The sequence below is a fragment of the Pseudophryne corroboree genome, chromosome 1 (assembly GCF_028390025.1).
Source record: "Pseudophryne corroboree isolate aPseCor3 chromosome 1, aPseCor3.hap2, whole genome shotgun sequence".
NCBI classification, from domain to species: Eukaryota; Metazoa; Chordata; class Amphibia; order Anura; family Myobatrachidae; genus Pseudophryne; species Pseudophryne corroboree.
The window spans coordinates 480,857,821-480,884,348 of record NC_086444.1 but is presented as its reverse complement, the minus strand read 5'-3'; the positions used below and the strand labels follow the sequence as shown (position 1 = coordinate 480,884,348).

Below are 26,528 nucleotides of genomic sequence, written 5' to 3'. Positions count from 1 at the left end.
ATTTATAAAAACATTGCAAAGCTGCTTGAAGCCAGAGGAATTATCCGTACACAACAGCAAGTTGTTAATAAAACGAAGACTCTAAAGAAGCAGTTCTTGAAGGTGCATGACAACAACCGTAAAAAGAGTGGGGCTGTCCGGATCGAGTGGCAATACTATGATATCTGCGCAAATGTCTTTGGACACACAGCTATCTGCAATCCGGTGAGTCTGTCATCCAGTTCACAATACACTGTTACAGAAGGCTCTCACTGGCTGCATTAAACATCTGTAAAGCAGAAAGAATCATGAGCTCCGGCATACACACTGGTACTCAGTTGGCCATGACTGCAGCAATGCTGTGAGCAGGCCCCACCCCTCCCTTTGCTTGCCTATTGTGACCTCATCTATGTGAGCCAGAAAAATGTCCATTTCTAATGACATACATATGCATTTGCAGGGATTTCCCGGGATCACTGTAAACAGGGCTGTCCCAGGTCGATCACAGGTCTAAGTGCAGTGTGAAAGGGGTCATTCCCGGGTTGTGTCCTGGGATGCGTCCGAGAACACATTCCCGGGTGTGACCCGGCTCTGTCAGTCTGAAAGGGGTATAATAATAACAGCTCCTGTTACCTGTTAGTTTAATTATTAAGTGCTGTTAGCAGATATCTGTTGTGTTTGCGTTATTGTCTACCCAATTCTAAGCAGTCACTCTGGATATTCTGTTTGAGCATACCCTGCATGTATTTACCAGAAGAGCAGTACTAAATTAATTCTGCCATAATCTCGGGAAAACTTTCTCTTTGCTGGACATCTACTGGTAAAAAGAGACCCCCAGTATATGTTCATATTTAGTAAATGAAATTTCAGGACTCTTATGTTGTTTATTTTGAAGCTTGTACATTCGGAGTACCAAAATGAGCATTTGCACCACCTGTTACATTTATTTAGGGGTGTTCACAGTGGTTTTAATAGATATTGATTTTATTTCATTATGTATATACGAGTCCAAACAATGCCGGCACGCACTTGAATGAAGCAACTTGCTCAGGTGCAACAGAGTCCAAAAACAATACAGGTTGAGTCTCCCTTATCCAAAATGCTTGGGACCAGAGGTATTTTGGATATGGGATTTTTCCGTATTTTGGAATAATTGCATACCGTAATGAGATGTCATGGTGATGGGACCTAAATCTAAGCACAGAATGCATTTATGTTTCATATACACCTTATACACACAGCCTGAAGGTAATTTTAGCCAATATTTTTTATAACTTTGTGCATTAAACAAAGTGTGTCTACATTCACACAATTCATTTATGTTTCATATACACCTTGGCCCTCATTCCGAGTTGATCGTTCGCAAGACGATTTTAGCAGAGTTGCTCACGCTAAGCCGCCGCCTACTGGGAGTGTATCTTAGCATCTTAAAATTGCGAACGATGTATTCACAATATTGCGATTACAAACTACTTAGCAGTTTCAGAGTAGCTCCACACTTACTCGGCATCTGCGATCAGTTCAGTGCTTGTCGTTCCTGGTTTGACGTCACAAACACACCCAGCGTTCGCCCAGACACTCCTCCGTTTCCCCGGCCACTCCTGCGGTTTTTCCGGAAACGGTAGCGTTTTTTCCTGCACGCCCATAAAACGGCCTGTTTCCGCCCAGTAACACCCATTTCCTGTCAATCACACTACGATCGCCGGAGCGATGAAAAAGCAGTGAGTAAAAATACTATCTCCATTGTAAAATTACTTGGCGCAGTCGCAGTGCGAATATTGCGCATGCGTACTAAGCGGAATTTCACTGCGATGCGATGAAAAATACCGAGCGAACGACTCGGAATGAGGGCCCTTATACACACAGCCTGAAGGTCATTTAATACAATATTTTTAATAACTTTGTGTATTAAACAAAGTTTGTGTACATTGAGCCATCAAAAAACAAAGGTTTCACTATCTCACTCTCACTCAAAAAAGTCCGTATTTCGGAATATTCCGTATTTCGGAATATTTGGATATGGGATACTCAACCTGTACTTCCATATAGTAATGGCACTCGGAGACAGCAATGTAGCAAAAGAACTGTATTGGCCTAGTACTTTCGGGGACAACACCCCGTCCTCAGGACCACACAGAAAAACAGTGACAAATGACACTCCAACACTTACCCCTTTAAATACCCCTATACACATGTCCACTCCGTCCACAGTCCGCCGCACCGGGAACTGACAGTCAGAGTCCACCATAGATGACGCACTTCCGGCGGATGTCACGGCTGTTGCCCCGGTAACCACCTCACTTGTGTTCCAGGAGCTCTGGTCTGCGTTCCACCTGTGCTCATACCTCAGAGTCTCCACTGTTACAGCATCTCCAACACAGCGAAAGTCAGGCGTTCAAGGCACGGAGCAGGATACAACTAAACATACAAAACACAAAAAACAACAACGATTAAAAAACAGTTAAAGCAGTACAGACATATTTGGCATCTCCACCAAGATAGCTCACATTATAGCACAGAGCAATATACCAGCATGGTCCCAATACAGATACTGGGGCAACCCAAACCTGGCATATATAAAGCCCCACATTGCCTATATTAACCACATTAAGCACTAACACAGGACTAACATCAGTTGCAGCCTTTAAAAGGTGTAGCAACTTAAGAGATAGACTTGTACATACTGATATTTCGAGTCGCAATCTTCCAGTTACTCCTAATGTGTATAGGAAGCCCCCCGGTTGTTACTCTTGTAACGATTGTACTACTTGTCAATTCATTATTCCCTGTAACAAATTTAAACACCCCCACGTGGATAAGAAATAATAAGATTTTACTCACCGGTAAATCTATTTCTCGTAGTCCGTAGTGGATGCTGGGAACTCCGAAAGGACCATGGGGAATAGCGGCTCCGCAGGAGACTGGGCACAACTAAAGAAAGCTTTAGGTCACCTGGTGTGCACTGGCTCCTCCCACCATGACCCTCCTCCAAGCCTCAGTTAGGATACTGTGCCCGGAAGAGCTGACACAATAAGGAAGGATTTTGAATCCCGGGTAAGACTCATACCAGCCACACCAATCACACCGTATAACTCGTGATACTATACCCAGTTAACAGTATGAAAACACTGAGCCTCTCAACAGATGGCTCAACAATAACCCTTTTGTGAACAATAACTATGTACAAGTATTGCAGACAATCCGCACTTGGGATGGGCGCCCAGCATCCACTACGGACTACGAGAAATAGATTTACCGGTGAGTAAAATCTTATTTTCTCTGACGTCCTAGTGGATGCTGGGAACTCCGAAAGGACCATGGGGATTATACCAAAGCTCCCAAACGGGCGGGAGAGTGCGGATGACTCTGCAGCACCGAATGAGAGAACTCAAGGTCCTCCTCAGCCAGGGTTTCAAGTTTGCAAAATTCTACAAACGTGTTTGCCCCTGACCAAGTAGCAGCTCGGCAAAGTTGTAAAGCCGAGACCCCTCAGGCAGCCGCCCAAGATGAGCCCACCTTCCTTGGAATGGGCTTTTACTGATTTAGGATGCGGCAGTCCAGCCGCAGAATGCGCCAGCTGAATTGTGCTACAAATCCAGCGAGCAATAGTCTGCTTAGAAGCAGGAGCACCCAGTTTGTTGGGTGCATACAAGATAAATAGCGAGTCAGTTTTCCTGACTCTAGCCGTCCTGGAAACATAATTTTTCAAGGCCCTGACTACGTCCAGTAACTTGGAATCCTCCAAGTCCCTAGTAGCCGCAGGCACCACAATAGGCTGGTTCAAGTGAAAAGCTGATACCACCTTAGGGAGAAACTGGGGACGAGTCCTCAATTCCGCCCTATCCATATGGAAAATCAGATAAGGGCTTTTACATGACAAAGCCGCCAATTCTGACACACGCCTGGCCGAAGCCAAGGCCAATAACATGACCACTTTCCACGTGAGATATTTTAGATCCACGGTTTTATGTGGTTCAAACCAATGTGATTTTAAGAAACTCAACACCACGTTGAGATCCCAAGGTGCCACTGGAGGCACAAAAGGGGCTGAATATGCAGCACTCCCTTTACAAAAGTCTGAACTTCAGGCAGTGAAGCCAGTTCTTTCTGAAAGAAAATCGACAGAGCCGAAATCTGGACCTTAATGGAACCCAATTTTAGGCCCATAGTCACTCCTGACTGTAGGAAGTGCAGAAATCGACCCAGCTGAAATTCCTCCATTGGGGCCTTCCTGGCCTCACACCACGCAACAAATTTTCGTCAAATACGGTGATAATGGTTTGCGGTTACTTCTTTCCTAGCTTTTATCTGCGTAGGAATGACTTCCTCCGGAATGCCCTTTTCCTTTAGGATCCGGTGTTCAACCGCCATGCCGTCAAACGCAGTCGCGGTAAGTCTTGGAACAGACAGGGCCCCTGCTGTAGCAGATCCTGTCTGAGCGGTAGAGGCCATGGGTCCTCTGATATAATTTCTTGAAGTTCTGGGTACCAAGCTCTGCTTGGCCAATCCGGAACCACGAGTATCGTTCTTACTCCTCGCCTTCTTATTATTCTCAGTACCTTTGGTATGAGAGGCAGAGGGGGGAACACATAAACCGACTGGTACACCCACGGTGTCACTAGAGCGTCCACAGCTATTGCCTGAGGGTCTCTTGACCTGGCGCAATATTTCTCTAGTTTTTTTGTTTAAGCGGGACGCCATCATGTCCACCTGTGGCCTTTCCCAACGGTTTACCATCAGTTGGAAGACTTCTGGATGAAGTCCCCACTCTCCCGGGTGTAGATCGTGTCTGCTGAGGAAGTCTGCTTCCCAGTTATCCACTCCCGGAATGAACACTGCTGACAGTGCTAACACGTGATTTTTCGCCCATAGGAGAATCCTTGTGGCTTCTGCCATCGCCATCCTGCTTCTTGTGCCGCCCTGTCGGTTTACATGGGCGACTGCCGTGATGTTGTCTGATTGGATCAGTACCGGCTGGTTTTGAAGCAGAGGCCTTGCCTGACTCAGGGCATTGTAAATGGCCCTCAGTTCCAGAATATTTATGTGTAGGGAAGTCTCCTGACTTGACCAAAGTCCCTGGAAGTTTCTTCCCTGTGTGACTGCCCCCCAGCCTCAAAGGCTGGCATCCATGGTCACCAGGACCCAGTCCTGTATGCCGAACCTGCGGCCCTCTTGAAGATGGGCACTCTGCAGCCACCACAGTAGAGATACCCTGGTCCTTGGAGACAGGGTTATCAGCCGATGCATCTGAAGATGCGATCCGGACCACTTGTCCAACAGGTCCCACTGAAAAGTTCTTGCATGGAACCTGCCGAATGGGATTGCTTCGTAGGAAGCTACCATTTTTCCCAGGACTCGCGTGCAATGATGCACCGATACCTGTTTCGGCTTCAGGAGGTCTCTGACTAGAGATGACAGCTCCTTGGCTTTCTCCTCCGGGAGAAACACTTTTTTCCGGTCTGTGTCCAGAACCATCCCCAGGAACAGTAGACGTGTCGTAGGAACCAGCTGTGACTTTGGACTGTTTAGAATCCAACCGTGCTGTTGTAGCACTTTCCGAGATAGTGCTACCCCGACTAACAACTGCTCCTTGGACCTCGCCTTTATAAGGAGATTGTCCAAGTACGGGATAATTAAAACTCCCTTTTTTCGAAGGAGTATCATCATTTCGGCCATTACCTTGGTAAACACCCTCGGTGCCATGTACAGTCCAAACGGCAGTGTCTGGACTTGGTAATGGCAATCCTGTACCACAAATCTGAGGTACTCCTGGTGAGGATGGTAAATGGGGACATGCAGGTAAGCATCCTTGATGTCCAGGAATACCATGTAATCCCCCTCGTCCAGGCTTGCAATAACCGCCCTGAGCGATTCCATCTTGAACCTGAATTTTTTTATGTATGTGTTCAAGGATTTTAAATATAAAATGGGTCGCACCGAACCATGCGGTTTCGGTACCCCAAACAGTGTGGATTAGTAACCCCGTCCTTGTTGAAGTAGGGGCACCTTGACTATCACCTGCTGGGAATACAGCTTGTGAATTGCCTCTAGCACAGCCTCCCTGCCTGAGGGAGTTGTCGGCAAGGCGGATTTGAGGAAACGGCGGGGGGGGGGGGGGGGGGGAGACATCTCGAATTCCAGCTTGTACCCCTGAAATACTACGTGAAGGAAATAGGGATCCACCTGTGAGCGAGCCCACTGATCGCTGAAATTTTTGAGGCGGCCCCCCACCGTACCTGGCTACGCCTGTGGAGCCCCCGCGTCATGCGGTGGACTCAGAGGAAGCGGGAGAAGAATTTTAATTCTGGGAACTGGCTGACTGGTGCAGCTTTTTCCCTCTTCCCTTGTCTCTGTGCAGAAAGGAAGCGCCTTTGACCCGCTTGCTTTTCTGAAGCCGAAAGGACTGTACCTGATAATACAATGTTTTCTTAGTCTGTGAGGAAACCTGAGGTAAAAAATTTTCTTCCCAGCTGTTGCTGTGGATACGAGGTCCCAGAGACCATCCCCAAATAATTCCTCACCCTTATAAGGCAGAATCTCTATGCGCCTTTTAAAGTCAGCATCACCTGTCCAATGACAGGTCTCTAATACCCTCCTGACAGAATGGACATTACATTAATTTTGGATGCCAGCCGGCAAAATATCCCTGTGTGCATCCCTCATATATAAGACGACGTCTTTAATATGTTCTTATGATTGACAGGGTCACCGACCACGCTGCAGCAGCACGATCTGCAGGTCTCAGTCTAGTACCTGAGTGTGTAAATACAGACTTCAGGATAGCCTCCTGCTTTTTATCAACAGGTACCTTCAAAGTGGACGTATCCTAAGACGGCAGTGCCACCTTTTTTGACAACCGTGTGAGCGCCTTATCCACCCTAGGGGATATCTCCCAGCGTAACTTATCCTCTGGCGGGAAAGGGTACACCATCAGTAACTTTTTAGAAATTACCAGTTTCTTATCGGGGGAACCCACGCTTTTTCACACACTTCATTCACTCATCTGATGGGGGAACAAAACACTGCCTGCTTTTTCTCCCCAAACATAAAACCCATTTTTAGTACTTGGGTTAATGTCAGAAATGTGTAACACATTTTTTATTGCCGGGATCATGCTACGGATGTTCCTAGTGGATTGTGTATATGTCTCAACCTTGTCGACACTGGAGTCAGACTCCGTGTCGACATCTGTGTCTGCCATCTGAGGGAGCGGGCGTTTTTGAGCCCCTGATGGCCTTTGAGACGCCTGGGCAGGCGCGGGCTGAGAAGCCGTCTGTCCCACAGCTGTTACGTCATCCAGCCTTTTATGTAAGGAGTTGACACTGTCGGTTAATACCTTCCACCTATCCATCCACTCTGGTGTCGGCCCCACAGGGGGCGACATCACCTTTATCGGCATCTGCTCCGTCACCACATAAGCCTCATCAAACATGTCGACACAGCCGTACCGACACACACAGGGAATGCTCTGACTGAGGACAGGACCCCACAAAGCCCTTTGGGGAGACAGAGAGAGAGTATGCCAGCACACACCATTGCGCTATATAATGTGGGGATTAACACTATAACTGAGTGAATTTTCCCCAATAGCTGCTTGTATATACAATATTGCGCCTAAATTTAGTGCCCCCCCTCTCTTTTTAACCCTTTGAGCCTGAAAACTACAGGGGAGAGCCTGGGGAGCTTTCTTCCAGCTGCACTGTGAAGAGAAAATGGCACCAGTGTGCTGAGGGAGGTAGCTCCGCCCCTTTTTCGCGGACTTTTCTCCCGCTTTTTTATGGATTCTGGCAGGGGTATTTATCACATATATAGCCTCTGGGGCTATATATTGTGATTGTTTTGCCAGCCAAGGTGTTTTTATTGCTTCTCAGGGCGCCCCCCCCCAGCGCCCTGCACCCTCAGTGACCGGAGTGTGAAGTGTGTATGAGGAGCAATGGCGCACAGCTGCAGTGCTGTGCACTACCTTGGTGAAGACAGAAGTCTTCTGCCGCCGATTTTCCGGACCTCTTCTTGCTTCTGGCTCTGTAAGGGGGACGGCGGCGCGGCTCCGGGAACGAACACCAAGGCCAGTTCCATGCGGTCGATCCCTCTGAAGCTAATGGTGTCCAGTAGCCTAAGAAGCCCAAGCTAGCTGCAAGCAGGTAGGTTCGCTTCTTCTCCCCTTAGTCCCTCGGTGCAGTGAGCCTGTTGCCAGCAGGTCTCACTGTAAAATAAAAAAACTAAAATATACTTTCTTCTAAGAGCTCAGGAGAGCCCCTAGTGTGCATCCAGCTCGGCCGGGCACAAAAATCTAACTGAGGCTTGGAGGAGGGTCATGGTGGGAGGAGCCAGTGCACACCAGGTGACCTAAAGCTTTCTTTAGTTGTGCCCAGTCTCCTGCGGAGCCGCTATTCCCCATGGTCCTTTCGGAGTTCCCAGCATCCACTAGGACGTCAGAGAAATTATATTAGATGTGTATTGATGTGCAATACCTCTTTTGTGGTCTGTCCGTGTGGATTATTCTACGTGGGGCAGACCACCCATAGATTCAAGGAGCGTATGAATGCACATCATTCAGCCATCCAGTTCTCACTCTCTGGAAAAGATATAGATCAACCAGTTCCCCGTCACTTTAAGGAACATCAACATCCATTAGATTCGATTAGGTACTTTATCATTGACCATGTGCCAGAACCACGGAGGGGGGTGATAGGGCGAAAACTCTGCTCATTAAGGAATCTCGTTGGATTCTACGACTAGGTACCATAAAACCAGGAGTTCTGAATGATAAGATCAATTCGAACTGTATGATTTGATGTTAGTCCCGTGTTAGTGCTTAATGTGGTTAATATAGGTAATGTGGGGCTTTATATATGCCAGGTTGGGTTGCCCCAATATCTGTGTTGGGCCCATGCTGGTATATTGCTCTGTGTTATAATGTGAGCTATCTTGGTGGAGATGCCATACATGTCTGTACTGCTTTAACTGTGTTTTTTAATCGTTTTTTTGTGTTGTTTTGTATGTTTAGTTGTATCCTGCTCCGTGCCTTGAATGCCTGACTTTCGCCGTGTTGGAGATGCTGTAACAGTGGAGAGTCTGAGGTATGAGCATAGGTGGAACGCAGATCAGAGCCTCTGGAACACAAGTGTGGCGGCTACCGGGGGAACGGGCGTGACATCCGCAGGAAGTGCGTCATCTATGGTGGACTCTGACTGGCAGCTCCCGGAGCGCAGCGGGCGGTGGACGAAGTGGACATGTGTATAGGAGTAAGTGTTGGAGTGTCATTTGTCACTGTTTTTCTGTGTGGTTCTGAGGATGGGGTGTTGTCCCCGAAAGTACTAGGCCAATACAGTTCTTTTGCTACATTGCTGTCTCCGAATGCAGTTACTATATGGAAGTATTATGTATATACATGTACTGTACAATTTACTTGTTGAATGCAATTTTATATTATATTGTTAGTTATTAAATTTAAATATTTTTTAGTGCCTCGGGTGGCAATTTTTCTGCCATGGCAGAATTGTTATATACCTATGCTGCACTTTGCTTTGTTAGTACAATTGTTGTGGCATACCCACTAAACCCATTTCTTCCTCAGAAAGACAAATCCTTAGACACATCTTTTATCCCCACTGAAATTGATAGGAAAGTCAAGCAAGTCGTAAAGCTTATTGGATACAATTTGAGAATGCATTTATATTGAAACTATATAATAAGACTTTCCACCAGTGAACTCTGGTGGCTTACTGTACATATTTCAGGTATTTCTTTATGTTCTGTTATTTTTCATTGTATTGTATTATTCAGCATCCACTTTCGGCTTTATAAGCAAGCAAGGGGTTAATCACACGATAGACACATAGGACATGATTCACACAAATTGCCAATGTCAGACCCAGTGGAGCGTAATTTTTCCTCTGTGCATGCATCTCAATTGTGTTTGTAGAGTCAATGTTGCGATTGCAGAGGCACACACTAAGAAGTATTGAAATTGTAATGGGCATTCATGGTCAGAGGCTTAGTATACGAATAGAGATAGACCATCTTATGGTAGTGTTGCAGTCATATCACCGAAACCGGTTGCAGAAACAAACACAAGGTCATACACTGACGGATTGTCTAACTCTCCAAAACAGGAGTAATATATTTGGTACCTAGTAAACCAGCTCCTTCCTCTTGAATTATACTGGTTGCTAAACAGAGAAGCTTAAATTCTGAAAAGTATCTCCCAGTTAGTAAGTAAGGTAACCATGGCAGTAGGGAGGGGAGAAGAAAAAAAAAAAGTATAAGCAGTCCATAGAGCACCAGTTTCTTTCTGAAATGCACAGCCCAGATATACTGCTCCTCAAAACAAAGTTTACTTTGAAGCTGATGCCCACAGCCATACCCAGTGTCAGAAGGTAGTTGTAGTCAAACAAAAAAAATGATTGCGTTAAAATGAAGAGAATGCAGTCCAGAAGAAAGTAATGTTCTCTGAGCTCTCCACATCACGCAATAGTGTGTTTTAAACAGCCTTAACCCCGGCTTAATGAGGTAGGGGATTATAAAAAGTCCGGACATTCCGTGTAGGAAAACTGTAGTCCTGTTACCAGCTTAGGCCCTCTAGGAAATGCTTATTGATCTATGCGTAACAACATGGTCGTGAAGATTGTGATCAAAAAAAAAATTAAAAATTAAAAAAGGACTAATACCTAAAATAATAGGTCACCCTGGGAGGAGGGAGCAGGGGTTCGTGAATTTTCGGTAAATAACAGGAGTGAAAGTGTGCTGATGAAATAAGTGAAATTTCTCAGCAAGTGCAGGAAGGAGCACATTTTATATCTAGAGTAGGATCTCCAGAGAATTTTATAAAAAGAGTCGAAGCTTCTTTGGCAATCTGCTGTATTTTGTCAGTTTTTTGTCTGCAAGTTTTAAAAAATATATATTTAAAAAAACCCAAAAAACAAAGGGGTCGATTCAATTCTCTGACAGTTGAATAGCACCGGGAATTAGCTCCCGGTGCTATTCAATACAGCGCCAAGTGACACTCAATAATCGGGAATTCTTCTCTTACCCCAGGGGTATGCGAGAGGAAATCTGACAAAAGTGCTGCCGCGCGGCCTGAGCGAGGCTGATTCTGTCGGGAATCAGCATCGCGGCGGGGAGTTAAGTCGGAGAATGCCCATTCTCCCGACAAATCAACCTGTAAAGTCCGGAAGAAAAGGCATTCGCCGACTTAATTTAAGGTGAATTGAATAGCGACGGGAGCTAATTCCCAACACTATTCAACTGTCGGAGAATTGAATCGACCCCCAAGTGTATTGCTGTTATCCAAGGACAATCCTCACATTTAGAGAGGTTCAATCTTCATACATCATTCTGAATTAAAAATATATTTTTTTAAAATACTCTGTAAAGCTAGACTCTTATGGCTAATTGGATTATAACAAGATTTTCTTTTAAATAGTGCCTTCATATTTTTATTAAATCTCTCATTTATGTTAAATATCAGTATAGATATAACGGGACCTTAATTTGTAGCATTTACTGCCCATCAATATGTCATAATATTTCAGTTCCTAAAATGTTTTAAATTAACATTTTTGTTACAAAAATGACTTTATCTAACTCATGTCAGTTTTAGTCTGTAAATATGTGGAATTAATTTGGAGTAGTAATTGGGGCAAGATTAAATCCGTCAACCAATACCTGATGTTAGGCTGCATCCAGTCAAGATCCTTCCCCCCCCCCCCCCAATTTTATATTATATTGTTAGTTATTAAATGTAAATATTTATTGCCTCGGTTGCCAATTTTTCTGCCATGGCAGAACTGTTATATATCTGCGCTGCACTTTGCGTTGTTAGTACAATTGTTGTGGCATACCCACTAAACCCATTTCTTCCTCAGAAAGGCAAATCCTTAGACACATCTTTTATCCCCACTGAAATTGATAGGAAAGTCAAGCAAGTCGTAAAGCTTATTGGATACAATTTGAGAATGCATTTATATTGCAATTAAATTAAATTTTAATTTATATTGCAATTAAAATTGTATTCACTGTCTTATTTATTGAGTCTTTTATATTACTTCTGAGTGTCATCTTTTTATGGGATCTCAACCAAGGCGGTTGTCGAGAAATCTGCTTTTATTGTATTTTCCGCCACGAGTCAGTTTATCTATGCAGTATTGTATGCAACAATTTTTGAAGGATATAGCGCAATATCAAACAGTATACTATTACGGTACCTTTGATCTAGATTATAGCCGTTTCTTGTCCCGTATCATATATTTGTGGCCATTAATGTATTGCCATGGGACAAGTCAGCTTATACTAGTATATAATAAATTGCACTCAGTGGTTTAAGAACTTGTCAGGTTAGTGAAACCACCTATACTGTGTGTGCAAAATAGTGCACTTATAACCTCCACGTTTATGGATTCCCCACATTGATAAAACTGCTCACACTCATTCCATATTGAGATAAATTATTACCAACAGTCACTGATGTGTTTCTCAATATAGTTGGTAGGCTATGGTAGTAGGTATTAGGATAGTGCAATATAATTGTTCCTTATAGAATATAGAATGGAACTCATAAGTTCCCCAAGGTAGTAAAAACTGCTTGCAGTATTAAATAAATGTGACCAAAATGTTCACAAACACATTCCACTTAGGACCTACTGTTTCTGACTAGTTAGAATAGGCTGTGTTGTGACATGATGTATCATACAGCATTGCTATTCAGTGCTTGATTGGTGTATCATATGATGTGATTTATGTGTCTAATCTCTTTCCTATCCAGGAAGGCTCATAATCAATTGAAATAAATTGCAATGGTACACCTTGTTTTGTACAATGTTGCTATTCAATCCACACACAGGGGGTAATTCTGAGTTGATCGCAGTAGGAACTTTGTTAGTAGTTGGGCAAAACCATGTGCACTGCAGGGGGGGCAGATATAACATGTGCAGAGATCGATAGATTTGGGTGTGGTGAGTTAAATCTGCAATCTAAATTGCAGTGTAAAAGTAAAGCAGCCAGTATTTACCCTGCACAGAAACAAAATAACCCACCCAAATCTAACTCTCTCTGCAAATGTTATATCTGCCCCCCTGCAGTGCACATGATTTTGCCAAACTGCTAAAAAATTTCCTGCTGCAATCAACTTGGAATTACCCACAATGTGTTGTATATAATAGCTTGCTGCAGCTTATCCTTTCCCCATTCAGGGAGTTAGTGTGTGTGTGTGCTGCACGCCCTGTCAGAAATCACAAACAGCTGTTGGTATCTGATTAATGTGGTGCATTACACAGTCTCATAGGGAAACACACTCTATGGGGTAAATTTACTAACATTCGTAATTTTCCGTTTGAGGTCAAAGTTCAATCACGAATGACATCGAAAGTGTAAATATGCAACTTTTTAAATTTATTACGACTAATTTACTAAGCTGCCGTATTCTGCATTTTCGTTTTTTCCGATGTCGATGTCATTCGTTTTTTTAGGCAGTGTTTTACGTGAGTGACTTGTAAAACACTGCCAACTTTAATACAATGAATCTCGGCCGAATCTGAGAGATCCGTGCTGGGCTTCATTGTGCACCTTGTAAAAAAAAAAAAAAGTTTAAAAACTTAAAAAAAAAATTGCGTGGGGTCCCCCCTCCTAAGCCAAACCAGCCTCGGGCTCTTTGAGCCAGTCCTGGTTGCAAAAATATGGGAAAACAATTGACAGGGGTTCCCCCATATTTAAACAACCAGCACCGGGCTCTGCGCCTGGTTCCAAAAATACGGGGGACAAAAAGCGTAGGGGTCCCCCGTATTTTTGAAACCAGCACCGGGCTCCACCAGCTGGACAGATAATGCCACAGCCGGGGGTCACTTTTATACAGCGCCCTGCGGCCGTGGCATTAAATACCGAACTAGTCACCCCTGGCCGGGGTACCCTGGAGGAGTGGGAAGCCCTTCAATCAAGGGGTCCCCCCCCCCCCCCCTCCAGCCACCCAAGGGCCAGGGGTGAAGCCCGAGGCTGTGGATGGGGGGCTGATAGCATTTGTTGAAAGTGTTGAATATTGTTTTTAGTAGCAGTACTACAAGTCCCAGCAAGCCTCCCCGCAAGGTACCAACCGGGCCCGCTGGTACCTGTAGTACTACTACTAAAAAAATACCCCAATAAAGACATTACACACACACCTTGAAAGTATAACTTTAATACATACATCCACACCACCATATACACATACTTACCTTATGTTCACACGAGGGTCGGTCCTCTTCTCCATGTAGAATCCATGGTGTACCTGTTGAAAAAATTATACTCACAAAATCCAGGGTAGAAGGCTCTTCTTCTTGTAATCCATTTGTAATCCAGGTACTTGTCAAAATAAAAAAACGGACACCCGACCTCGCACTGAAAGGGGCCCCATGTTTTCACATGGGACCCCTTTCCCCGAATGCCAGAAACCCCCTCTGACTTATGTCTAAGAGGGTTCCATCAGCCAATCAGGGAACGCCACATTGTGGCACCCTCCTGATTGGCTGTGTGCTCCTGTACTGTATGACAGGCAGCACACGGCAGTGTTACAATGTAGCGCCTATGCGCTCCATTGTAACCAATGGTGGGAACTTTGTGGTCAGCGGGTGACCGAAAGTAACCTCACCGCTGACCACAAAGTTCCCACCATTGGTTACAATGGAGCGCATAGGCGCTACATTGTAACACTGCCGTGTGCCGCCTGTCATACAGTACAGGAGCACACAGCCAATCAGGAGGGTGCCACAACGTGGCGCTCCCTGATTGGCTGAAGAAACCCTCTTAGACATAAGTCGGGTTCACTATGGCTGGCCGGCGGTCGGGCTCCCGGCGACCAGCATCCCGGCGCCGGGAGCCCGACCGCCGGCTTACCGACAGCTTGGCGAGCGCAAATGAGCCCCTTGCGGGCTCGCTGCGCTCGCCACGCTACGGGCACGGTGGCGCGCTACGCGCGCCACACTATTTTATTCTCCCTCTATGGGGGTCGTGGACCCCCACGAGGGAAAATAATTGTCGGTATTCCGGCTGTCGGGCTCCCGGCGCCGGTATACTGAGCGCCGGGAGCCCGACCGCCGGCAAACAGAAGACCACCCCATAAGTCAGAGGGGGTTTCTGGCATTCGGGGAAAGTGGTCCCATGTGAAAACATGGGGCCCCTTTCAGTGCGAGGTCGGGTGTCCGTTTTTTTATTTTGACAAGTACCTGGATTACAAGAAGAAGATGCTTCTACACTGGAGTATGTGAGTATAATTTTTTCCACAGGTACACCATGGATTCTACATGGAGAAGAGGACCGACCCTCGTGTGAACATAAGGCAAGTATGTGTATATGGAGGTGTGTATGTATGTATTAAAGTTATACTGTAAGTTGCTGTTTTCCTGTTTGATTATTTGTTTATGTACTCTGTAATTGGGCGCTGCGGAACCCTTGTGCCGCCATATAAATAAAGGATAATAATAATAATAATAATACTTTCAAGGTGTGTGTCTTATGTTTTTATTGGGGTATTTTTTTAGTAGTAGTACTACAGGTACCAGCGGGCCTGGTTTTCCTCCGCATGCTGGTACTTGTGGTTCTCCAAGTACCAGCTTGCGGGGGAGGCTTGCTGGGACTTGTAGTACTGCTACTAAAAACAATATTCATTTTTTTACACAACGGCTATCAGCCTCCCATCCGCAGCCCATGGATGGGGGGGGGGGGGGACACAGCCTCGGGCTTCACCCCTGGTCCTTGGGTGGCTGGAGGGGGGGGACCCCTTGATTGAAGGGGTCCCCACTCCTCCAGGGTACCCCGGCCAGGGGTGACTAGTTGGTTATGTAATGCCAGGGCCGCCGGGAGCTATATAAAAGTGTCCCCCGGCTGTGGCATTATGTATCTGGCTAGTGGAGCCCGGTGCTGGTTTCAGAAATACGGGGGACCCCTACGCTTTTTGTCCCCCGTATTTTTGGAACCAGGACCAGGCGCAGAGCCCGGTGCTGGTTGTTGAAATATGGTGGAACCACTATCATTTTTTTACCCATATTTTTGCAACCAGGACCGGCTCAAAGAGCCCGAGGCTGGTTTTGCTTAGGAGGGGGGACCCCACGCAATTTTTTTTTCAAAAAATAAACACTTTCCCATCCCCCTTCCCACTGATAAACATGCACGGATCTCATGGATCCGTGCATGCCTATCCAAACACGGGGAAAAAAAGCAGGTCTGGTTTTTTTTAGCACTTTTTCACAAATTGTATTTCAGCACGGCAGTGTTTGGCTATTGTCGGCAGTGTTTGTGATTTGCACTTTTTAGTAAATTCCCGATTTCTACCAAATTGCAGGCGTATTTGACCGATGGTGTATTGATTCGTGATTTTTTTCCTAGGACTTCCAAAATATTACGAATGCCCTCATCACTGCCGAGATTTTTGCTTAGTAAATTCCCGACATGACACTTTGAAGAAAAAACGGCATCTCGGTCAAAATCGGGAGCTTAGTAAATATACCCCTATGTTGTATTATTGCTCACATAGGTGTTCATTTGTATATGTTTGTAACTTTATTTTGTTTAATTATAATTTTGCTCCGTGTGGTAGGTAAAACCTATCCCCGGAAGCATTCACATGCAGGGATTATGACAAATGTATACCATCTCATTCACAGCCGTATTACACATTTATAGTCCATGTAATATGCTATAATAGTTGTGACACAATCTAAATATTGTGAGAATAAGTAATTGTGTGTAATACCTTATGGGACATAAGGTATTACACACAATTACTTATTCTCAGTACATTGACATTTTACACAGTAAAAATGGCAGACGTGCTAAAAGTCGCTCTAAAAAGCGCATGTGCACGTTCCACATCAGCTTCCTCAGGGCAAACGTTTGGCTTTTGGTTTAGGAGCAGGCTCCTCCTCTATTTGAAGAATGACAGCTCTCACTAGCGCAGGTATATCTAAGGTAGACTGATGTTCCTCCTCCTCTGAGGGGGACTCCGTGCGTCCACAGTTGAAACCTGACAGCTGCTTAGACTGATTATGGCACGTCACGTCTAGTGGGTAAGGGTCTTTCATCCTGTAACATCTGTTGAAAATCAGTAACGGTAATAGCTAGACTGTACTAAGGTAGAGAGCACATCCATGCAGGGAGGGGGCATAGTCATGACTTGTATAGCAAGGTGTACATGCTATGGAAATTCCATAGGAGAAAGCACCACAGGGGTTGCCAGGTGGTCCAATATCTGTGCCAGCATCTGTGAAAAAGAAGCCCGGGGGGTATCCTGCACAGGAACTGCAGGGGCTGGCTGGTTAGGTGGGATATATCAAGAGACACAGACCATCCTGGACAACCCCGCTAGACAGGACCTGTATGAGACCAGCATAGGAGCAGCAGCAGCCTCCTCGTTCCCCTTGCCTTTGCTAGACATAACCGCAAGAATAGTGTAACACACAATATTACACTAGGCAGTGTGCAACAAGTATTGTAATGTGACAGCCTTCACAAATATAGGTAGATGAACTCCTAGACCAGAGGTTCTCAAACGAGGTCTTCAAGGCACACCAACGGTCCAAGTTTTAGGTATATCCATGGCTCAGCCCATATTGTTAAATCAAATTGGCTGCAGTGCTATTTACGTTACCTGTGGCCAAGAATGGATATGTTTAAAACCTGGACCATTGGGGTGCCTTGAGGACCGCATTTGAGACACTTTGGCCTAGACACTAGTATCTGAGGGTTAAAAGGAAACAAAGGGAAAAGGTATAAACTGACAAAGAAAGATCAGACAGCAGAGCCAGCACAAACCACATACAATGCAGAATTTTATTATATATATATATATATATATATATATATATATATACACACAGTTCATAAATATTGGGACATCAACACAATTCTCCTATTCTGTGCTCTATGCACCCCCACAATGGATTTGAAATGAGACAAACAACTGCAGACTTTCCACTTTAATTTGAGGGTATTTACATCCAAATCGGGTGAACGGTGTAGGAATTACAACGGTTTCTATACGTGCCTCCCGCTTTTTAAGGGACCAAAAGTAATGGGACAATCGACTCAAAAGCAATTTCATGGACAGAAGTGGGCTATTCCCTCATCAATTAAGCAGGTAAAAGGTCTGGAGTAAATTCCAGGTGTGACATTTGCATTTGGAATCTGTTGCTGTCGTCTCTCAATATGAGATCCAACGAGCTGCCACTATCGGTGAAGCAAGCCATCATTAGGCTGAAAAATCAAAACAAACCCATCAGAGAGACACCCAAAACATTCGGTGTGGCCAAATCAACTGTTTAGAACATTCTTAAAAAGAAAGAACACACCGGAGAGCTCAGCAACACCAAAAGACCCGGAAGACCACGGAAAACAAGTGTGGTGGATGACCAAAGAATTATTTCCCTGGTGAAGAAAAACCCCTTCACAACAGTTGCCCAGATCAAGAACACTCTCCAGGAGGTAGGTGTATATGTGTCAAAGTCAACAATCAAGAGAAGACTTCACAAGAGTGAATATAGAGGGTTCACCACAAGATGTAAACCATTGGTGAGCCACAAAAACAGGAAGAAGTCCAGATTAGAGTTTGCCAAACAACATCTACAAAAGCCTTTACAGTTCTGGAACAACAGCCTATGGACAGATGAGACAAAGATCAACTTGTACCAGAGTGATGGGAAGAGAAGAGTATGGAGAAGGAAAGGAACTGCTCATGATCCAAAACATACCACCTAATCAGTGAAGCATGGTGGTGGTAGTGTCATGGCGTGGGCATGTATGGCTGTCAATGGTACTGGTTCCCTTGTATTTATTGATAATGTGATTGCTGACAAAAGCAGCAGGATGAATTCTAAAGTGTTTTGGGCAATACTATCTGCTCATATTCAGTCAAATGCTTCAGAACTCATTGGACGGCACTTCACAGTGCAGATGGACAATGACCCGAAGCATACTGCAAAAGCAACCAAGTTTTTTTTAAGGCAAATAATAAGAATTTACTTACCGATAATTCTATTTCTCGGAGTCCGTAGTGGATGCTGGGGTTCCTGAAAGGACCATGGGGAATAGCGGCTCCGCAGGAGACAGGGCACAAAAGTAAAGCTTTTACAGGTCAGGTGGTGTGTACTGGCTCCTCCCCCTATGACCCTCCTCCAGACTCCAGTTAGGTACTGTGCCCGGACGAGCGTACACAATAAGGGAGGATTTTGAATCCCGGGTAAGACTCATACCAGCCACACCAATCACACCGTACAACTTGTGATCTAAACCCAGTTAACAGTATGATAACAGAGGAGCCTCTGAAAGATGGCTTCCTAAACAATAACCCGAATTAGTTAACAATAACTATGTACAAGTATTGCAGATAATCCGCACTTGGGATGGGCGCCCAGCATCCACTACGGACTCCGAGAAATAGAATTATCTGTAAGTAAATTCTTATTTTCTCTATCGTCCTAAGTGGATGCTGGGGTTCCTGAAAGGACCATGGGGATTATACCAAAGCTCCCAAACGGGCGGGAGAGTGCGGATGACTCTGCAGCACCGAATGAGAGAACTCCAGGTCCTCCTTTGCCAGGGTATCAAATTTGTAAAAATTTACAAACGTGTTCTCCCCTGACCACGTAGCTGCTCGGCAGAGTTGTAATGCCGAGACCCCTCGGGCAGCCGCCCAAGATGAGCCCACCTTCCTTGCGGAATGGGCCTTAACAGATTTAGGCTGTGGCAGGCCTGCCACAGAATGTACAAGTTGAATTTTGTTACAAATCCAACGAGCAATCGACTGCTTAGAAGCAGGTGCACCCAACTTGTTGGGTGCATACAGTATAAACAGCGAGTCAGATTTTCTGACTCCAGCCGTCCTTTAAATGTATATTTTTAAGGCTCTGACAACGTCCAACAACTTGGAGTCCTTCAAGTCGTCTGTAGCCGCAGGCACTACAATAGGCTGGTTCAGGTGAAACGCTGATACCACCTTAGGGAGAAAATGCGGACGCGTCCGCAGCTCTGCCCTATGTCGAATGGAAAATTAAATAAGGGCTTTTATAAAACAAAGCCGCCAGTGCAGATACTCTCCCGGCCGAAGCCAGGGCCAGTAACATAGTCACTTTCCATGTGAGATATTTCAAATCCACATTCTTTAGTGGTTCAAACCAATTGGATTTGAGGAAATCTAAAACTACATTTAGATCCCACGGTGCCACCTTAGGCACCACAGGAGGCTGTATATGCAGTACTCCTTTGATAAAAATCTGGACCTCAGGGACTGAGGCCAATTCTTTTTGGAAGAATATTGATAGGGCCGAAATTTGAACCTTAATAGATCCCAATTTGAGACCCTTAGACAATCCTGATTGCAGGAAATGTAGGAAAACGACCCAGTTGAAATTCCTCCATCGGAGCACTCCGCTGCTCGCACCACGCAACATATTTTCGCCAAATACGGCGATAATGCTTCGCGGTGACTTCCTTCCTTGCCTTTATCAAGGTAGGAATGACTTCTTCTGGAATGCCTTTTCCTTTTAGGATCTGGCATTCAAACGCCATGCCGTCAAACGCAGCCGCGGTAAGTCTTGAAAAAGACAAGGACCCTGCTGAAGCAGGTCCCTTCTCAGAAGTAGAGGCCACGGATCGTCCGTGACCATCTCTTGAAGTTCCGGGTACCAAGTCCTTCTTGGCCAATCCGGAGCCACTAGTCTTACTCCTCTTTGCCGTATAATCCTCAATACCTTTGGTATGAGAGGCAGAGGAGGAAACACATATACCGACTGGTACACCCAAGGTGTTACCAGCGCGTCCACAGCTATTGCCTGCGGATCTCTTGACCTGGCGCAATACCTGTCCAGTGTATTGTTGAGGCGAGACGCCATCCTGTCCACCATTGGTTTTACCCAACGGTTTAATAGCATGTGGAAAACTTCTGGATGAAGTCCCCACTCTCCCGGGTGAAGGTCGTGTCTGCTGAGGAAGTCTGCTTCCCAGTTGTCCACGCCCGGGATGAATACTGCTGACAGTGCTATCACGTGATTCTCCGCCCAGCGAAGGATCCTGGCAGCTTCTGCCATTGCCCTCCTGCTTCTTGTGCCGCCCTGTCTGTTTACATGGGCGACTGCCGTGATGTTGTCCGACTGGATCAACACCGGTCTTCCTTGAAGCAGAGGTTCCGCCTGGCTTAGAGCATTGTAGATTGCTCTTAGTTCCAGAATGCTTATGTGAAGAGACTTTTTCAGGCTCGACCACACTCCCTGGAAATTTCTTCCCTGTGTGACTGCTCCCCAGCCTCTCAGGCTGGCATCCGTGGTCACCAGGATCCAATCCTGCATGCCGAATCTGCGGCCCTCCAATAGATGAGCCTCCTGCAACCACCACAGAAGGGATACCCTTGTCCTCGGCGACAGGGTTATCCGCAGGTGCATCTGAAGATGCGACCCTGACCATTTGTCCAACAGATCCCTTTGCATGGAATCTGCCGAAAGGGATTGCTTCGTAAGAAGCTACCATTTTTTCCCAGGACTCTTGTGCATTGATGTACAGACACCTTTCCTGGTTTTAGGAGGTTCCTGACCAGGTCAGATAACTCCTTGGCTTTTTCTTCGGGAAGAAAAACCTTTTTCTGAACTGTGTCCAGAATCATCCCCAGGAACAGCAGACGAGTTGTCGGCATTAATTGGGATTTTGGAATATTCAGAATCCATCCGTGCTGCTTTAGCACCTCTTGAGATAGTGCTAAACCCATCTCTAGCTGTTCTCTGGACCTTGCCCTTATTAGGAGATCGTCCAAGTATGGGATAATTAATACGCCTTTTCTTCGAAGAAGAAATATTATCTCGGCCATTACCTTTGTAAAGACCCGAGGTGCCGTGGACAAACCAAACGGCAGCGTCTGAAACTGATAGTGACAGTTTTGTAAAACGAACCTGAGGTACCCCTGGTGTGAGGGGTAATTGGAACGTGGAGATACGCATCCTTGATGTCCAAGGATACCATAAAGTCCCCTTCTTCCAGGTTCGCTATCACTGCTCTGAGTGACTCCATCTTGAACTTGAACTTCTTTATGTACAGGTTCAAGGACTTCAGATTTAGAATAGGCCTTACCGAGCCATCCGGCTTCGGTACCACAAAAAGAGTGGAATAATACCCCTTCCCTTGTTGTAGAAGAGGTACCTTGACTATCACCTGCTGAGAATACAGCTTGTGAATGGCTTCCAAAACCGTCTCCCTTTCTGAGGGGGACGTTGGTAAAGCAGACTTCAGGAAACGGCGAGGTGGCTCTGTCTCTAATTTCAACCTGTACCCCTGAGATATTATCTGCAGGATCCAGGGATTTACCTGCGAGTGAGCCCACTGCGCGCTGTAATTCTTGAGACGACCGCCTACCGCCCCCGAGTCCGCTTGCGAAGCCCCAGCGTCATGCTGAGGCTTTTGTAGAAGCCGGGGAGGGCTTCTGTTCCTGGGAAGGAGCTGCCTGTTGCTGTCTCTTCCCTCGTCCTCTGCCTCGTGGCAGATATGAATAGCCCTTTGCTCTCTTATTTTTAAAGGAACGAAAGGGCTGCGGTTGAAAGGTCGGTGCCTTTTTCTGTTGGGGAGTGACTTGAGGTAGAAAGGTGGATTTCCCGGCCGTAGCCGTGGCCACCAAATCCGATAGACCGACCCCAAATAACTCCTCTACGCATCGCCTGTCCACTGTCGTGTCCATAAAGCTCTTCTGGCCGAAATGGACATAGCACTTACCCGTGATGCCAGTGTGCAGATATCTCTCTGTGCATCACGCATATAAAGAAATGCATCCTTTATTTGTTCTAACGACAGTAAAATATTGTCCCTGTCCAGGGTATCAATATTTTCGATCAGGGACTCTGACCAAACTACCCCAGCACTGCACATCCAGGCAGTCGCAATAGCTGGTCGTAGTATAACACCTGCATGTGTGTATATACCTTTTTGGATATTTTCCATCCTCCTATCTGATGGATCTTTAAGTGCGGCCGTCTCAGGAGAGGGTAACGCCACTTGTTTTGATAAGCGTGTTAGCGCTTTGTCCACCCTAGGAGGTGTTTCCCAGCGCTCCCTAACCTCTGGCGGGAAAGGGTATAAAGCCAATAACTTCTTTGAAATTAGCAGTTTTTTATCGGGGCACCCCACGCTTCATCACACACGTCATTTAATTCTTCTGATTCGGTAAAAACTACTGGTAGTTTTTTCACACCCCACATAATACCCTGTTTAGTGGTACCTGTAGTATCAGCTAAATGTAACATCTCCTTTATTGCCAAAATCATATAACGTGTGGCCCTACTGGAAAATACGGTTGATTCGTCACCTTCACCACCGGAATCAGTGCCTGTGTCTGGGTCTGTGTCGACCGACTGAGGCAAGGGGCGTTTTACAGCCCCTGACGGTGTTTGAGGCGCCTGGACAGGCACTAATTGAGTGTCCGGCCGCCTCATGTCGGCAAACGACTGCTTAAGCGAGTTGACGCTATCCCGTAATTCCACAAATAAAGGCATCCATTCTGGTGTCGACCCCCTAGGAGGTGACATCCTCATATTTGGCAATTGCTCCGCCTCCACACCAATAACGTCCTCATACATGTCGACACACACGTACCGACACACAGCAGACACACAGGGAATGCTCTATACGAAGACAGGACCCACTAGCCCTTTGGGGAGACAGAGGGAGAGTCTGCCAGCACACACCAAAAAGCGCTATATATGACAGGGATAGCCTTATGATTAAGTGCTCCCTTATAGCTGCTTTTATATTAATATATTGCCATTTATTTTGCCCCCCCTCTCTGTTATACCCTGTTTCTGTAGTGCAGTGCAGGGGAGAGACCTGGGAGCCTTCCTGACCAGCGGAGCTGTGACAGAAAATGGCGCCGTGTGCTGAGGAGATAGGCCCCGCCCCTTTTTCGGCGGGCTCGTCTCCCGCTATTTAGTACATTTAGGCAGGGGTAAATATCTCCATATAGCCTCTGGGGCTATATGTGAGGTATTTTTAGCCTTTTTAAAGGTTTTCATTTGCCTCCCAGGGCGCCCCCCCCCCAGCGCCCTGCACCCTCAGTGACTGCCGTGTGAAGTGTGCTGAGAGGAAAATGGCGCACAGCTGCAGTGCTGTGCGCTACCTTAAGAAGACTGCAGGAGTCTTCAGCCGCCGATTCTGGACCTCTTCTTGCTTCAGCATCTGTGAGGGGGCCGGCGGCGTGGCTCCGGTGACCATCCAGGCTGTACCTGTGATCGTCCCTCTGGAGCTTCATGTCCAGTAGCCAAGAAGCCAATCCATCCTGCACGCAGGTGAGTTCACTTCTTCTCCCCTCTGTCCCTCGTTGCAGTGATCCTGTTGCCAGCAGGAATCACTGTAAAATAAAAAACCTAAGCTAAACTCTCTAAGCAGCTCTTTATGAGAGCCACCTAGAATTGCACCCTTCTCGGCCGGGCACAAAAATCTAACTGGAGTCTGGAGGAGGGTCATAGGGGGAGGAGCCAGTACACACCACCTGACCTGTAAAAGCTTTACTTTTGTGCCCTGTCTCCTGCGGAGCCGCTATTCCCCATGGTCCTTTCAGGAACCCCAGCATCCACTTAGGACGATAGAGAAAAGTGGAATGTTATGCAATGGCCAAGTCAATCACCTGGCCTGAATCTGATTGAGCTTGCATTTCACTTGATGAAGACAAAACTGTAGGGAAAATGACCCAAGAACAAGCAGGAACTGAAGACATTTGTAGTAGAGGCCTGGCAGAGCATCACCAGGGATGAAACACAGCTTCTGGTGATATCTATGCGTTCCAGACTTCAGGCTGTAATTGATTGCAAAGGATTTGCAACAAAGTATTAAAAAGTGAAAGTTTGATTTAGGATTGTTTAGTTTGTCCAATTACTTTTGGTCCCTTAAAAAGTGGGAGGCACATATTGAAACCGTTGTAATTCCTACACTGTTCACCTGATTTGGATGTAAATACCCTCAAATTAAAGCAGAAAGTCTGCAGTTTGAGCATATATTGGTTATTTCATTTCAAATCCATTGTGGTGGTGTATAGAGCCCAAATATGAGAATTGTGTCGATCTCCCAATATTTATGTACCTGACGTGTGTGTGTGTGTGTGTGTGTGTGTGTGTGTGTGTGTGTGTGTGTATATATATATATATATATATATATATTAGCAAAGTCCATGTCCACCTGAGACAAAGTGAAGTCCAGAAAAACATGGGTAGCCAGCACACCAATTAATAGGCACTTAAAAAGGTTTTACCGTATATACTCGATTATAAGCCGACTTTTTCAGCACGTTTTTTTGTGCTGAAAAAGCCACCTCGGCTTATAATCGAGTCAGCGTTGAGGGACACAGAGAGCGCAGCGCGCGGCTCTCCTGTGTCCCTCCTGCATCTCCAGCAGCAGCGGCGTCTGAGTGTTAAAGGAAGTGCACGAACCGGCACTTCCTTTAACACACGCCGCTGCCGCCCGAGATGCAGGAGGGACACAGGAGAGCCGCGCGCTGCGCTCTCCGTGTCCCTCATTCAGAAGACAGCGCGGGAGCAACGGAGGGTAAGTATCTGGCACTGTGGGGCATATCAGGTACTGTGGGGCATATCAGGCACTGTGGGGCATATCAGGCACATCTGGCACTGTGGGGCATATCAGGCACTGTGGGGCATATCAGGCACATCTGGCACTGTGGGGCATATCAGGCACTGTGGGGCATATCAGGCACATCTGGCACTGTGGGGCACATCTGGCACTGTGGGGCACATCTGGCACTGTGGGGCACATCTGGCACTGTGGGGCATATCAGGCACATCTGGCACTGTGGGGCATATCAGGCACATCTGGCACTGTGGGGCACATCTGGCACTGTGGGGCATATCAGGCACATCTGGCACTGTGGGGCATATCAGGCACATCTGGCACTGTGGGGGCATATCTGGCACTGTGGGGGCATATCTGGCACTGTGGGGGCATATCTGGCACTGAGGGCTGTGTACGGCTTGAGCTGCATTTCCCACCCTAGGCTTATACTCGAGTGAATAAGTTTTCCCAGGTTTTTGGGGTAAAATTAGGTGCCTCGGCTTATATACGGGTCGACTTATACTCGAGTATATAAGGAGCAGCAATGCATAGACATCATGATTGTAAGAAATCAGAAAAATGCAGTCAATATTTAGGGCATAGCATATTCACCCATTCCTTCAAAATGTGCAATTTAGAGCAACCATCAGTCAACGAATCCGTTTCGGTGGTAACAGCCACCTTTATCCAGGACTGCCTGTCTGAAACTACCAGCAAAACCTTTATATACCTGCACCAAATGCACTTCCAACCAATTAATCATTTCACTTGTGTGCTCAATTAGCTGTCCATATATGGACTTCCACAACACACACCTTTTAGCATCACATGACCTACTCACATAGTGTCATTGCCCATACATTGCTGTATCAGCTGCTCCATGTGAACACCAACTCTGTGTTACAGAGATGACGTGTCCACACTAAAAACGGAGCTCACAGAACTGGGATGCATGGCGCGGCGCGCGTCACCGGAAGTGACGTACGTCTATGTGGTCACTT

General features: G+C 46.2%; 1 long non-coding RNA gene across 1 annotated transcript; it reads right to left on the bottom strand.

The window, feature by feature from the left end:
* Positions 1–26,217, bottom strand: LOC134908892 (uncharacterized). The gene is made up of 3 exons (XR_010175818.1): positions 26,140–26,217; positions 2,150–2,397; positions 1–268 (listed from the first exon to the last, which is right to left on the bottom strand). It is a non-coding gene; the product is annotated as an uncharacterized LOC134908892 (long non-coding RNA).
* Between the last annotated feature and the right edge of the window lie 311 nt (positions 26,218–26,528).